This window comes from Protopterus annectens, chromosome 4.part0 (assembly GCF_019279795.1).
Source record: "Protopterus annectens isolate FY-2018-M chromosome 4.part0, PAN1.0, whole genome shotgun sequence".
Lineage (NCBI taxonomy): Eukaryota > Metazoa > Chordata > Ceratodontiformes > Protopteridae > Protopterus > Protopterus annectens.
Window position 1 is genome coordinate 1,895,274,112 of NC_056733.1, and position 15,188 is coordinate 1,895,289,299.

The following is a 15,188-nucleotide window of genomic DNA, read 5'->3' on the forward strand; positions in this document are numbered from 1 at the left end:
CTTTTGGGAAGATGTGGGTTGTTGGCTTTGCTCTCAGAAGCTTCCTGATGATGTTTAATCAATGATACTAAATTCATCATTAGATAAAGAGACTCTTTTTGGCCCTTTTACTGCTGAGGCACTTAAGAAGTGTGATGATAGGAGAAAACTAATTCAAAGAGTAACTTGAATTTTGCAATCCTCGTTTTTCAGACCAAACAGAACTCAGCTACCTTTTCCAATGAGCAGTGTAGGCAGTAAGGAGCCAATAATTAGGGTTCTAAAAGCAATGAAAAAGAGGCTCAAAAAAGAAAGGCTTTAACAATTAAGGATGGTTGTCCTTCTCACTATTTCTATCCACCTGTTTATGCTATCACCACCGACCCCACCCTCCCCACCATGGCAACCCTTCTAGGTCTCTGAGACTTCATCTTTCTTATTAGAATCAGATTATTTCTGAGAGATGGGTACAAACAGTAATCCAAAGGGGGTTGTACTTGGCAATGGAATTCCTTTCTCCTTTCCAAAGGATTCCCCTTTGCCCTGGGCACCAGATTCCTCTATTTTATCCCATTCTATATAAAATGTTATTTCTGGAAGTCATAGAAACAGTGCCTCTCAATCTTGTAGGTAAAATGTATTATTCAAGAATTGTTCTAGTTCCCACACTAGAAGTATCCCGGGCTCAGTGCTGGTTCTTTCTGGTCTAAACATTTTTGTCAAAATTCTGAAGTTCAAGATGTTATAATTTCAGTATCTTGTACCTCTGATCCCTCCCCTATCTTTCATGGCAAAGCTGGACCTAAAAGATGCCTATCATCACATTCCTGTTGCCGAGTATTTCAGGTATTTCTTTACAGTTATTGTATCTGGCTTACAGTATTAGTTCTTTGTATTATCCTTTGGTTTATCCATTGCACAGAGGGTAATCATAAAATGCCTAGCTCCACCCATTTTTTATTGCAGATTTTAAGGCATTCACATTTTTCCATATTTTTCATTTATTTAGATGACTGTTTTATTTATTCACACTATGTTTTCCAGCTGTCGCAACTGTTCATAACCTCTACTCTGTCTGGGTTTTCAATTTGAATTACAGAAGTCTTCTTTCATCCCTTCCCACAGAATGATTTTTCTGGCATGTTTGTGAGACTCTGCTTTGGGAAGAGTTCTTCTTCTTCCAGATGAAGTATTGGTGTTTCAACAGTTTTTCCTGAGTTTTTCCGGGAACATTTGTATGTCTGCAAGCAGTTTGTCAGTATTCTAGGTTACATGGCATTGATGATACTCATGGTGCCCTTCGCCAAACTACACAAGTAAAATTCAGTAGTACCTCAGATCAGTCTCAACACAACATCTACACCCTTTGACATTTCAGATTGTAGTTCTGGGCTTTGTAAAGAGGCAGATGAATGTTAAATAAACCAGATGGCTTGCAGTCAAGGTCTTCCAGTCTCCCTTCCCACACTGTCAAATCTCTCACCACAGATACTTCAGACTTGGCATGGGGAGTGATTTTAAATAAGTTGTAAAATTGCAAGCTTTGTGAAATCCTATAGACAGTCAGAGGTATATAATGTCAGAGAGATGCTGGTATTAATGCATTGAAGCCTGTGAATCATCTCTGACATTTTGTATGGGTTTATTATTTTGATGGGGCCAGCTGCTCTGTCAGATAGTTAATCTGAACTGGGGGACTTTTTTGAGAGGAAAAGTGGATTTATTTAATTAGTGCTTGTGTATAATTACTGGGGTTGTCTTGTTTTGGGAGTATAATTGTGTGTACTACTTGTGAACTCATCCTTTGACAACTTACCTGTTCACCAACTCTTATCTGCAGTGTTAACCAAGAATCAGGTCTCATAAGTGGCAGAACCATGGAACAGGCTTACTGGTCCCATGGTTATTCCAGTTTTTTGGACCTAGGAAAAAGAAAACCTACAAGTAGCTCTTGCCAACAAAATAGGCTCAGCTTATGCCTTAGACAATGGTGAGTGATTGCAATTGCCATTACTGACTCCTCATGCCATTCACTTCTGGCTTCGGAGCCCTCTGGACCAGAGGTTAGATACATCCTCTGAAGCTGTTCAGGTGCCCTCAGCCGGCATGGGTGAACCACTTTGTTTGGTCTTGCAAGAATCCATGGAGAGTGCATTACTTAGGTTAAGAGATCTCTTCCCAGGATGATGTTCTTTCCTTGAGCTGGTCCTCTTTTAGGCATATCCCTAGATCCAAGAAACAAAAAGTTAAACAGTTATCTTCCTCAAAGACTTTTTTTCTGTTGATAAGGGACTGTTTATTATTTTGGCTAAAGGTTTTTTACATGCTTTAAAACCTTTTGAATATAACTACAATTTTTGTGGAAAAATCCCCTCAGTTTTGTAGGATTACTTGTCAGATGAAAATGAAAGGGATAGGAATAGGGTGTCTTCTGTTTGTCTGCCCATATCTCAGATTGTGATTAAGAAGAAAATATTTCCTCAGAATCTGCTATAGAGGTATTTTTTCTGCAACCATTTATAGGATGAACAATCTGTTTTAGTGGGAACAAGATGATAGTCCCTCCTCTTTGAGGAAACACTAGGACTAAATACAGGACCATTTGTCACAACCTATTCTTACTTCTCCTTTGCTGCCAACCTTGGAGGATGTTTTTGATATCACCTGCAATATGCCTGATAGTCAGTCTACAGCCCCTGAAAAGGCAGTCAGACTTTATAAAGTTCCTCAGTCGTACAAGTATTTATTTTCACGTTTTAGGTATGACTCCGTAGCTATTTATGAGTCTAGCCCAGCTGCAACAAAATGCCTGACAAGAATCAAAAAGCTTTAGACAGGTCCAGCAAGAATATTTCTTCTTCTACTGCATTAGCCTTTAGAATTCTGAATTACCAGGCTCATGTGTTATTTGTTGACATGTTTTGACAATATGAGGAACATTTCTACCAGTTTATAACCCTCATCTGGTCTGTTATAGCTTCTGTTTCTCAAACAACTAAGTATTCTTTGAAAGGTGCTTACAACTGTGTTGATTATGTATCGGAAGCATCAGCTTCTGCAAATGTAATGCAAAATTTGGTTGCATAATCAGAAGTTTTCTTAACATGTTAAATATGAAATCATTAAATCTCCTTTAAATAAGGAGGTTTTGTTTGGCCCTTCTGCTTCCTTTAAATAAGGAGGTTTTGTTTGGTCCTGCTTGTCAGGTTCTCAAACAGTTTGGTAAAAGAGGAAGTTGATTTAGGGGATTATTCTGATTTTTCAGCCCACCAAGACTAGTAAAACCTTTGATTCTTTTTTTCAAAAAGCAAAACAAGTAATTTCAGAAGGCTTCCAATAAGCAGAATATTATTTATTATTATTTTATTTTATTTTACATTTGTTGACTGGATACATGTCCATTTTCAGTAGAGGCCCGGGGAGATAAGCTCCAAGATAGAACAATGAAATTAACAAGATAACAAATAAGGAAACATTAAACAAAAACAAATCATATTTACAATGCATATTACAGGTTATCACAGTAAATTCAGCAGTGCAGAATACAGGCATACCATAGCATGCTAGTACAATCAAGATGTTCTAGAGGGAGATAGTATTATGGTTAATAAGGAAGTTAATGAGTAGAAGGGGTAGGAAGAGCAAAGTATTAAGAGACACATAACTAGTCAGGCTTAGTACAGGGGCATAACCAGTGTGTTCTGAGGAACACTTTCAATTTGTTTTTGAAGCATGATACTGAGGGAAGTGAGGAGAGTTCACTGGGGAGGAGATTCCAGGCTTTTCCAACAATATTAGAAAAGAGGGAGTCACCAGCCTTGTTGTTTGGTTTAGTGGTATGTACTAGAAGTCTCTGAGAAGACCTTAAGGATTTCAGGTTTTTATAGGGAGTGATGAGTGTGGATATAATAGGAGTTTTGGAAGGTTTGTAAAAAGTGTTGTGGGCTATAGATAGTTGATGGAATTTAATCAGATTTTGTAGTTCAAGCCATCCCAGCTGCTTTAAATTAATGCAATGGTGGGTTCTAAATGGGTTGCCTGCAGCAAATCTGGCAATGTTATTGTAAGACATTTCCAATTTGCTAAGATTATTTTTAGATAGATTAGTAAAAATGGGTGAGGCATAAAGAAGTGAAGAGATTAGATGAGTGTGTGCTATAGTGGTTTTAGCTGAAGGTAAGAGGAAGGGTTTTACCCTATAGAGAGAGCCAAGTTGTTTGTTGACAGTTTTTATAGTATTGTTAATATGGATATCAAAGTTCAGATTGTTGTCAATGGTGGCACCCAATAGTTTGGTGGTTGGATCAGGGGATATAATAGTTTTATTGGTAGAGATAACTGAGAAATCAAGAGGAGAGGACTTATTGGTGGGAGAGAAGAGGAGGAGTTTAGTCTTTTTGGTGTTTAGGAGAAGGCATCTATGTGTGTACCATTGCTCAACTGTGTTAAATACTTGTTGGGTCAGAGATTGAAGTTCAGAAGAGGAGGTGGCTGAACATATCAGTGTGGAGTCATCTGCATATTGTATGCATGTGGCTTGCGGGATGGCAAGGTGATTGTCATTAATAAATATGGAAAAAAGTAGAGGTCCCAGGATGGACCCTTGAGGGACACCAAGTTTGACAGGCAGATGAGTGGAGAGAGAATTGTGTCCTAGTATGGCCTGTTGTCTTTTATCAAGGTAGGACTGGAACCACTTTATAGAAGATGTATCTAGTGACAGGGATTTCAGTATTTTGATGAGAATTTGGTGATTTACCATGTCAAAAGCTTTAGACAGGTCAATAAATAGTGCTGAAGAAAGCTTGTTAAGATTGTGGTTTTTGTTGATACAATCTGTGAAGGAAAGAAGGGCAGTACTAGTGCTATAGTGCTATGTGAAGGTCTGAATCCATGTTGACAGTTGGAAAGTAAATTATTTTGGGTTAGATGGTCAAGTAATTGTCTGTGAATGCATTTCTCCATGATCTTTGCCAAAGGAGAGAGAAGGGCAATGGGGCGGTAGTTGGAGAGTTCAGTGGAGTGTCCACCTTTATGGAGGGGGATAATATGGGAGATTTTCCATAAACTGGGATATGACTTTCAGTAATAGTTCTATTGAACAGAATAGCAATGGGATAAGCAATAGCTTTGGGTGATTGTTTTAGGAATTCAGCAGGTAGTTGGTCTGCTGAGGGTGAGCATGGTTTTAGTTTCGTAGAAGGGTTAGAATATTTGTTGTTGGGACAGGTTGAATATGAAAAGTAGGGGGTAAGGTTGATTTATAGGAAGGTAGAGTGAAGTAATTAGGTGATAGTTGACTAGCTAGTGTTTGTATAGCATTAGTAAAAAAGGTATTGAAAGTATTAGCAGTATTCAATAGATTTTTGTGGTCAGTATTTTAAAGATTTGGAGTAGTGGATTGACCTTAAAAAGTGGCAGAAGGGTCCATGAAAAAAGAAACATTTCAGAAAAAGAAAAAGTCAGATAATTCAGAATGGCAGTTGCATCATTCTGCCCCCCCCCCCGCCACCCCTTTAAATCTGTCCCCGAGTCTGTTTCTTTACCTTCTTCTTTTGTCATCAGGTTATTTCAGACAATTGGGTACTAACAGATCTTTATAAAGGTTACAGGTGACAGTGGGAAAACCTACCTCCCTTTTGGGGAATTTTTCTGCATCCTCCATTGCAGACTTCCTTGATCCCTCCAGTCATCAATGAGATGCCTTCCTTGGAGTCATAGAACCAATTTCCTACATCAGTGGTTAACAGGGATTTTATTCACTATTTTTTTCTGCTGCCAAAGTGGGATCACTCTTAGAGAGTAGTTATTAAACTATCCTTTCTCAGCTTGTTTGTGAAAGTTCCAAAGTTGAAATGCTGCCATTGCAGGTTTTTTTTTTTTTTTTGGTGATACTCTACTCAAAAAATGCTTATCTTCACATTCCTATTGCCACAGACTTCAAAAATATTCAAAGGTTTTCTGTGTCTGACTTGCATTATCAGTTTTCTACATTACCCTTTCGGTTATTTACTGCTCCAAGGGTGTTCACAAAGAGGCTAGCTCCTGTGCCAGACCATTCCAGATTACACAAAATTCACATTTTCCTTTTTAATTCCTCTAAGTCTTTTGGGTTTATAATACCATGACGGGAATGAACCCCATTCCTAAAGCAAAGTGTGATTGATGTTCATGAAATTACTATTGTTTCAGTTTTTGATGTCATACAGAAGTGCTCTTTGGAGCACCCGGAATGTGCCCAGTAATGACTCCTTCTGCAATTCGTACTCAGTTACATGGATTGGTTGTTGTTTGTCTTTTCGTCTTTTTCCCGGTAAGGGGTCACCACAGCGGAACTCTGGTCCGCTAATGATTGGCAGTAGATTTTTTTTATGAAACGCCGAGGTGCCAGCTCGATGCCCAGCCTTCAACGAAGGCACGCCCATTTATGCACGCATGTCTTTTGAACGCTACCCAACCTCGGGGAGGACATGCAGACTCCACACAGAAGGCACTTCCAAGCCACGCCGAGAATCAAATGGGAAAACCTCTTGCTGTGAGGTAACAATGCTACCGCCGTAACATATCTAAATACAATTGTAGATTCTGTTTTAGAAGACCCGTTGCTCCTACTACTGTTGAAACTGTCTGGGTATCTTTTTTCCACATTGCTCTCATTTCTGTATGCAGATCCTAATATTTTATGACTTTGTGTCTCTCTGTACACAAGACACTGTGGTCACTGGGTGTGGCGAATTCAATGATCAATGCTAATTTTGTCTTCTTTTCCTGAACCACTATATCCGGTTTTCTAGCATCTATCTTTTGAACTGTTGGCAATGGGTGGTCCCATGTGATATAAAATTGATCATTTTCTGTGATGCTTTGTGGCTCATGTTTCCAGTGTTTTTCAGCCACTTCAATACCATAATGTTTGCACAATCCCCAGTGCAACAATCTTGCCACATTATTATGCCTTTCAGTACACAGTCCTTCTGCCATTAGTATGTTGTAACCTGCAACAAGGTGTGTAACTGTTTCCAATTTGGTTTTACAAAACCTACATTCGTCTATTCCTCCCACATGTTCAATGGACTTTGTAAACCAATGTGTACATAGCTCACTATCTTGGGCTGCCAGTATTAAACTTTCATCTCTTGGTTTGAATTCACCTCTTCTTAACCATTCCTGCATTCGTTCCTGATCAACATGAGGTTCTTCCAGACATTTTCTATACTTGCAACTATATTTATGCTTTTTACACATTTCTTGCCTTCTCATCTAGATCTTCACCTTATACTCTTTATTTTGTTTTTTGGCACATTCAGTTGCTGCCTGATTTTTATCCACTTCTGGTTTGATTTCCATTCCCGCTTGACACCTATATGCTTCTACTAAATTAAGTAGAGAAGTTATCTTAGATTTATTCTCCTCATGTTCCAAAACATTCACTATGTTTGGGTCTTGTGAGGTCTGCAGATATGTGTGGAGTTCCAAGATTGCAATTTATACATACAATCAATTTCAAGGAGGCCCATCTCTCCTTCAGAATGGGGGAATATAATAATCTTGGAATGCACTGATTTTTATAAATCATTTGGTGAGCATGAAACATCCTTCCTGTCTAATCTATCCAACATGTTTTGGGGCCAGTCAATCACGCCAAAACTGTAAGTTAGGACAGGAAGAGCAAATTGGTTTATAGGTTGGATTTTGTTCCTAGATGTCAGTGCTGTTTTCAGGATTAATTTAAGTCTTCTGAAGTATTTCTTGCTAAGTTTTATTCACATTTGTTCATGTTTTATTGTTGATCCTTCATCAGTTCCCAAGTACTTATACACTTCCTCTTGCTCAAGTTTTTTTAAATCACATTCTTGTCCCAAACTGATGTTTTCCTGACATGGTTGCTTTTACACATTTATCAAGACCAAATGACATTCTTATATCATCTGAAAAAGTTTTGACAACTTGCAATTGTACTTTCAGTTTCTCTGATGAGCTATACAGTTTTAAATCATCGACAAAGAGAAGATGAGAAGTCTTTACACTTTGTTGTTTTCTAGGATCCAAGTTATGGCCATGGCCTAAGCTGTTAAGTAGACAGCTTAATGGGTTAAGGGCAAGGCAGAATAGCAGCAGTGACAGAGAGTCACCCTGGAATATCCCCCTTTGAATTTTTATCCCTGGGATAATAATTTGTCCTTTATCATGGCTTAATTGCAAAGTGGTCTACCACTATTTCATAGTCACTGTAATGTAGTCGATCAGTGAAAGGTATATCTTATACATTTTTAAGCACTCTTTTATTCATGAATGTGGGATACTATCAAATGCTTTTTTTAGTCAATCCATGCCATATTTAGATTCTTCAATTTTTACAGTCCTCCACTATGACTTTATTTAACAACAAATGATCCGTTGTTCCATATGACTTTCTTTTATTGCCCTTTTGTTCTACTGCCATAATTGAGTTTTCTTCTAAATGACTATAAACTCTGTCAGCATCAATTCCCATGTATAGTTTATATGTCATTGGAAGGCAAGTTATCGGTCTATAATTTTTAGGGTGGATTGCAGATTCACTCTTAAGTAGGAGCAGTGTTTTTCCTGTTGTTAACCAGGTTGGTGTCTGTTCGGGTATAAAATATAAATATTTCTTAGTCATGTCTAAATCTTCATGCAAAGATGTTAATACTTTCAGCCAAAAATTAGGTATGGCATCTGGGCCTGGGGTTTTCCAATTAGAGGCTTTTCCTAACTTTCTTTCAATCTCTCTGGCTGTTACTTCATCCCATTCCATATCCTGCATCCCTGAACCTCTTATTCTTTCTTTAACTTCTTCTATCCATTTAGCATCTTTGTTATGTTCCACAGGATCTTCACAGATACTTCTCCAAACTGTATCTATTTCTTTGTTTTTGGTGGTCTTTCAATTGGCAGGGATGTGCAAATGGGAATTCCCACAATGAGATTATTTGATGCAGCAAAGGACAGAAGGCAATGGCCATTATCATTCATGTTCCTATGGCCAAATCTACCCATCGTTCCTTCCCAACTAGACCTGTCCTCACCAATGTGAGCATTAAAGTCTCCTGCCAAGATGATCATCTCAGTCAGTGGGATCAATTCCAGCATGTACTGGAGCTGGTTGTAGAAGTTATCCTTGGCTGGGTCCGGCCTCATCTCGGTTGGTGCTTAGATGGACAGAATGTGGGTCTTGATGGTACTATTTATGGTGAGCGCTGCCAGGTGATCCAATATTGGTTGGAAAACAATTATGCTTCTTGCATCCAGGCTATCCACCATGAACTTGATGCCAGCCTCTGGCTTCTCACTCCCAGAGTAGTACAGCATCATCATTTCATTGGCTGTAGGTGGTTGGACAGTCAGTGTTCCACATTGAGTGAGTCATAACTCATGCAGTGATCAGTACTTTGCATTTCATGAGTTCCTTGGCAATTATTTCTTTCTGGCCCATGTGATGGCTGATTCAAACATTCCAAGCAGCAACATGGGTTTTCAACTTTGTAATGAATTTCCTTCGGACAGTAGCCCACTTCTCACCAGCACCCTGGGTCCCCAATGCTGGTGCATCAGCTGCTCCAGATGCAGTAGCATAAGTTAATGAGTTTGTTTGAATTTCCATGCAGTTTCCCTGGTTTCCCAGTTCTGGTCACCATGGTGGGGTGACCACCCTCTTCCTTTTGCAGCTGGGCTTGGGACCATCTTTGGTGGAAGTGAAATCAGCTATCTGAACACTAAGAATTGGCAAGGCACCAGGAATGGATCAGGTCACTACGGAAGCAATCAAGGCTAGAGGCAATATCCTGCTCCACGAATTCCATGCACTGATTGAGCTGCTATGGACTATGGATATTATGCACATGGAAGAAGGCCATCATCATACCCATACACAAGAAGGAGGGCAAGAGAGAGTGCCAGAACTGCTGCAGAATCAGCCTGTTCTCCATCGTTGGAAAAGTCTTTATGAAGATCATACAATCCAGGCTGCAGAAACACTGTGAGCAAACCAGCAGGGAAGAACAGGCTGGATTCAGACCAAACAAAGGATGCAGCCTCAAATCTTTGCCATCCTTCAGCTAATGGAAGAAAGAATCTTGTGTGGACAATGTACAGTTATTGTCTTTATAGATTTCAAGTCCACATTTAACTGTATCCACTGGCCTGCCCTGTGGAAGACATTGGAGACTGAGTATATAGCAAATCATCAGACACCTTCAGGCATCATACAATGGTTTATCCAGCCAGGTGCACATACGGAACAGACTGTCTGAAGAGTTAACCATCCAGACTGGGGGCCGTCAAGGGTATGTGATCTCTCCACTGCTGTTCGACATAATGGTGGACGCCATCGACAGGAGAGTATATGAGGGCAGGTGCAGAGTCCAGTATGACAAAGCCCATTCTGTGACTGACCTAATGTTCACCAATGACATCTGCCACATCATCCAATCTTATAGCCTATGAATAAACATGGACAAGACCAAAGTGATGGCAACCAATGGGTCACAAACCACTGTCTACCTCAGGGTAGTTCAGATTGAGCAAACCCAAGAATTCAAGTATCTGGGTTCTCTGGTTGAGGAGAAGAAGGCAACATCAACAGCAAGTCCATAGAAGGACTGGATAAGCCATAGCAACATTTGCCTTGCTCAAGTGGTATCTTTTAAAGAGGAAAAACATCTCTATCACCACCAAGATTCACCTTTTCTGGGCACTGATCTTGCCAATTCTCCTTTATGGATTGGAAATGTGGATCCACCTCAAGCTAGACCTGAACAAGCTTGAGGTTTTCCAAATGCTATGCCTGCAACAAGTTTTGGGAATCTCATTTTGTGACCACATTAGAAATGAGAGCCTCTGGACCAGATGTGATCAGCAGCCAATGATCAACAACTACAGGGTCAACCACCTTTGCTGGCCACCAGCTAGGGACAAAAGAAAAAGATGCTGATTCTCACAATTCATCTTGCCATATTGGAGATGAGAAAAATTCTTTAAAAATGTTTGTACCCTCTGTTCACACAGACACACACTGAATTTTCAGATCCCAGGTCTGGAAATTATGAAGACAGAATTATAGTAGAGAAGATAACAGAATCCAGGTCTCCAATTTTCTCTTGCATCCCCTGCTCAGTCTGTAACAAAAGCTGTATTAGATTTTGCATGGGGAGCTGTGTGCATGGGGCTAAAAGTGCAAGGTCTTTGGAAAAAAACATACAGGCGAAAGCACATAAATGTGAAAGAGATGTTTGCTGACATTTATTCCCTAAAACAACTTTATCACCTGCATTCCTCAGAGCCTTTACAAGTGACCAACACCACAGTGATATGGTACATAGATAGATCGGTTAAGGTGGCAGTAGCATACAATCATACCTGCTGTGCAGGCTGGCTGTGATAAGTTGGAGGTCACAGATCAACATTAATTAACCCTCCAAGCTACTTACTTTTTGTACAGGACCAGTAAATACCCTCACTAGTGGAAATTGAAAGGGGGCTATCTTACAGGAATTAATCCAGTTGTGGTGACAAGTCAGGTAGATATGTTTGTCTCCTTTCTAAAGACACAGCTGAACAAATTCTGTTCCAGGTTTCCTAGCAGGTAGGCCAGGAAAGCAGATGCTATTTCATTCCTTTGGGCAGAAAAGTTCATATGTGCTTATTCCATTCTTTCTGCTGGCATCCACGGTCATACTGAGAATTCAGAAGGTCTCTCCAAAGGTCATGGCCCAGGCAACAGTGGTTCTCCTTTCTTATGGAATCAGACAACAATGTGCAGAACTTATTTTAAATAGTATCAATCACAATGAAGAACAAAAAAACTCCAGCCACTGAAGATCTATAGCAGTTTATTCAAGAAGCAGTAACACCACAAAGCTTTCAGGCTAATGCCCTTCTTCAGTGTGTAAGTAACAGCTAGTGTAATCACATCTCCATTAAAACAGATTCAAACTAAAACCATGTGACACAGCCCCAGTCAAAAAATAAAATCAAGTAATTATTTAAGTATGATAAAAATAAGGAACTCTGCATCTAAAAGTACCACAAAAGCATTTCACATAACCTAAAACATTTTTGAGGCCTCTGTTTTGCATCAAAAAGCAGGAGAGGCTATGGGCACATTCATAACCAATACTTATGCCAACATTACTACAGGATGCTGGGAAGAACAGCTTGTCTATAAATATCCATGAATATTTGAACATAATGTGTCATTCTACAAGTACTTTGAAGACTATATTTTTCTGGTGTGGGAAGGTGAACATTCCTACCTACCATTATTTGCTGAATATCTGAATGGTACAAATAGTTTTTTTTGAAATTTACACTAGAAAATTAATTGAATGAGATTAACTTCTTAGATATTAACTTCTTAGATATTAAGTTAGGAAATGTTAATAATATTACTACCTCAATCTTTAGAAAAGAAGTTCAGGCAAACAAATACACACATAGAAGAAACATGCATGCTACTCACATATTTAAAGGTATAGCGAAGAGTCAGCTTTTAAGAGTTAGTCAACTCAATACTGATGAAATGAAATGTCTCGACCAGATGGCTAGCATGATAAAGGAGTTCAGGGAGAGGGGATATTTACTTGAACAGTTGAAATATGATATTATAAATGAAAGCAGGATAGAGTTAGACCGTATTTTGCAGAGAAGAATGCTGGTGTACAAAGTACTATTAATCATAAACAAGAACTTGTATGCTATGTTACTACATATAGTATAAGGACTGATGGGTGAAGGAAATTATATCAAGAAACTGGAGCAAATTAGGAACAATGCCAGAAATTAAACAGCTTATAGGGAAAAACCTAACTTTGCCTATAATAATTGCTCCAATTTGAAACAGAATCTCTATTATAAAGACATGAGACATATTGGTCCCAGACAAAATCTAACATCATGTACTTTTCCATGTTATAATTGTGTATGTTGTAAAAATATTGTGAAAAATGATCAATTAATACACCCAGTAACAAAGAAAAAGCATGCATTCAAATGTTTTGCCATATATAATCCTACTAACATTGTCTATTTGGCTACATGTGTGAACTGTCCTGCATTTTATGTTGGAAAATGTACACATAAACTGAAAATCGTATCATAGGTTCATAGGTTCATAGGTTCGTACTAGGCTATCTGCCCTAGGGCATTTATAAGCCTAGCCAGAGTGTGTGTGGCTTTCACCACCCCTTAGGATGAGAATACTACGCCCATTTAGGGTTTAGTTTACTGTGCCTCTGTCTAGTAGTGACACAGAGATGACCCGCGGGGTAAACCTATGATCTCCCATCCACTCGTCAAGATTTCTCTTGAATAGAGTTAGTGAGGGGCTCTGCCTAACATGGATTGTGATTCTGTTCCAGAGTGTAGGGAGCCTCTGGGTTATGAATCTGTCCCTCCAGCACGTCCTATTTATTTCTGTGTTGAGGTTTAAGTCTCTTGCTCTCATGGCTCTGATGGATTTGGATTTTCTGAGGTGGAGCATGTCCATTAATTCCGGATTGGACATGGCCTTGTATATCATAGCGCGCAAGTCTGAAATATGTAGGAAGGTCAACACGAATGCCCTTGATAAACATATGAAAGAGAAAGGAACAGACCATGAGTTTAACTTCAGGGTGTTTAATGCTATGCAAAGAAAGAGAAGGGGTGGTAATTTAAATAATTGGAAATCTGTGAGTATGAATGCAGACGCCCCCAAATCATTTCTAGTCTGCCAACTAAATATAAGAAGTTTAAATAAGAAAATCCACTATCTACACGCCCTCCCAGACATGCACTCCCCTGATCTATTCTGCCTTACAAAAACTTGGCTCAAACCCACTATCCCTGATAATGAAATATTACCCCCCCCCCAACTACAATATAATAAGACTGGACCGTAAATGTAGAAAAGGAGGCAGAGTAGCCATCCTATATAAATCCACTCTAGAAATATCCACAATTAGCACCCCACAAGACCTAACAACTACCAACTCTGAAACAATCATCTCAAAAGTACAACTTAACAAACACAAATCTATAAACACAGTTTGCAGCTATATTCCCCCAGTCAACAACATAGACACCTTAGAAAGCACCCTCCAATGTTTATCCACTACCCACCCGCAAGAAACAATCATTCTCGGGGACTTCAACATCGATTGGACAACTTGTTCAGCAAACTTCCCCACCACCCATATTAACTTACATGGTTTCTCCCAGACTATTACCACACCCACCAGAATCAACAAGCCCAACAAAAAGGAAAGCATCTTAGATTGGATCTTAATAAATAACAAACCACAGTTATACAAATCAGGCACCCTACCTGAAGACATGAGCGACCACCTCCTAACTTATATAATCAGGAAAAGGGATGACATGTCTCACCAAACCACCTGTAAAATCCTTAGGTATACAAAGAACTTTAACCTAACTAGTTTCTATGCCGATCTTCTCTCATGCAAATGGGCCAATTTAAAAACACTTCCCCTTGACGAAGCAGTCTCTAAATTCAACACTAGATTCCTGGCCATCTTAGACAGGCATGCTCCCACACGTACAATCAGAACCAAAAATAAAATTGCTCCATGGCTAACCAATACTACTAGACAAAAACTTACTGCTAGAAACTCAGCATGGACCTCCTGGAGAGCCATTAAATCCCCACAAGCCCACATTAAATTCAAACAAATGAGAAATTAAGCAAAAAGGTCTATTGTGTTAGACAAGCAAAACTACTATTTTAATTTACAGCAAATGCACCAAAATCATCCTCAAAAATTCTGGTCAGGTCTGAATAAACTGCTCCATCCAGGTAAATCATCTACCCCCACCACCTCAGCTACCCTACAACTACCTCCTAAATGTGTTGCTAAGACCTTTAACACTCTCTTCACTGAAACAGTTCAGTCCCTAGCTAATAATCTATCTCCCACATCTTCTACTACGATCTCAACCACTCAGGAAAATATCCCCCCCCTCAAATTTGATCCTATCCCCACAGACTATGTTAAATCCCTACTTAAAAAACTAAAACCTACCACCCTGGCAGCTGAATGACTTCCTGCAGAGTTTCTACAAAAGGCCACTAATGTTATAGCTTACCCTATCTCCATCTTAATCAGTTGCACTATCCACGAATCCTACATTCCCTCCATCTGGAAAATCATATTATTCCACATCATAACGGGGAAACTTCACCGAACTCT

At 39.3% G+C, this 15,188-nt stretch overlaps 1 protein-coding gene across 2 annotated transcripts in view; it reads left to right on the forward strand.

The window, feature by feature from the left end:
- The window catches only part of LOC122800065 (calcium/calmodulin-dependent protein kinase type II subunit alpha), a 1,141,826-nt gene that overhangs the window by 606,750 nt on the left and 519,888 nt on the right, over positions 1 to 15,188 (forward strand). The window lies entirely within an intron of this gene.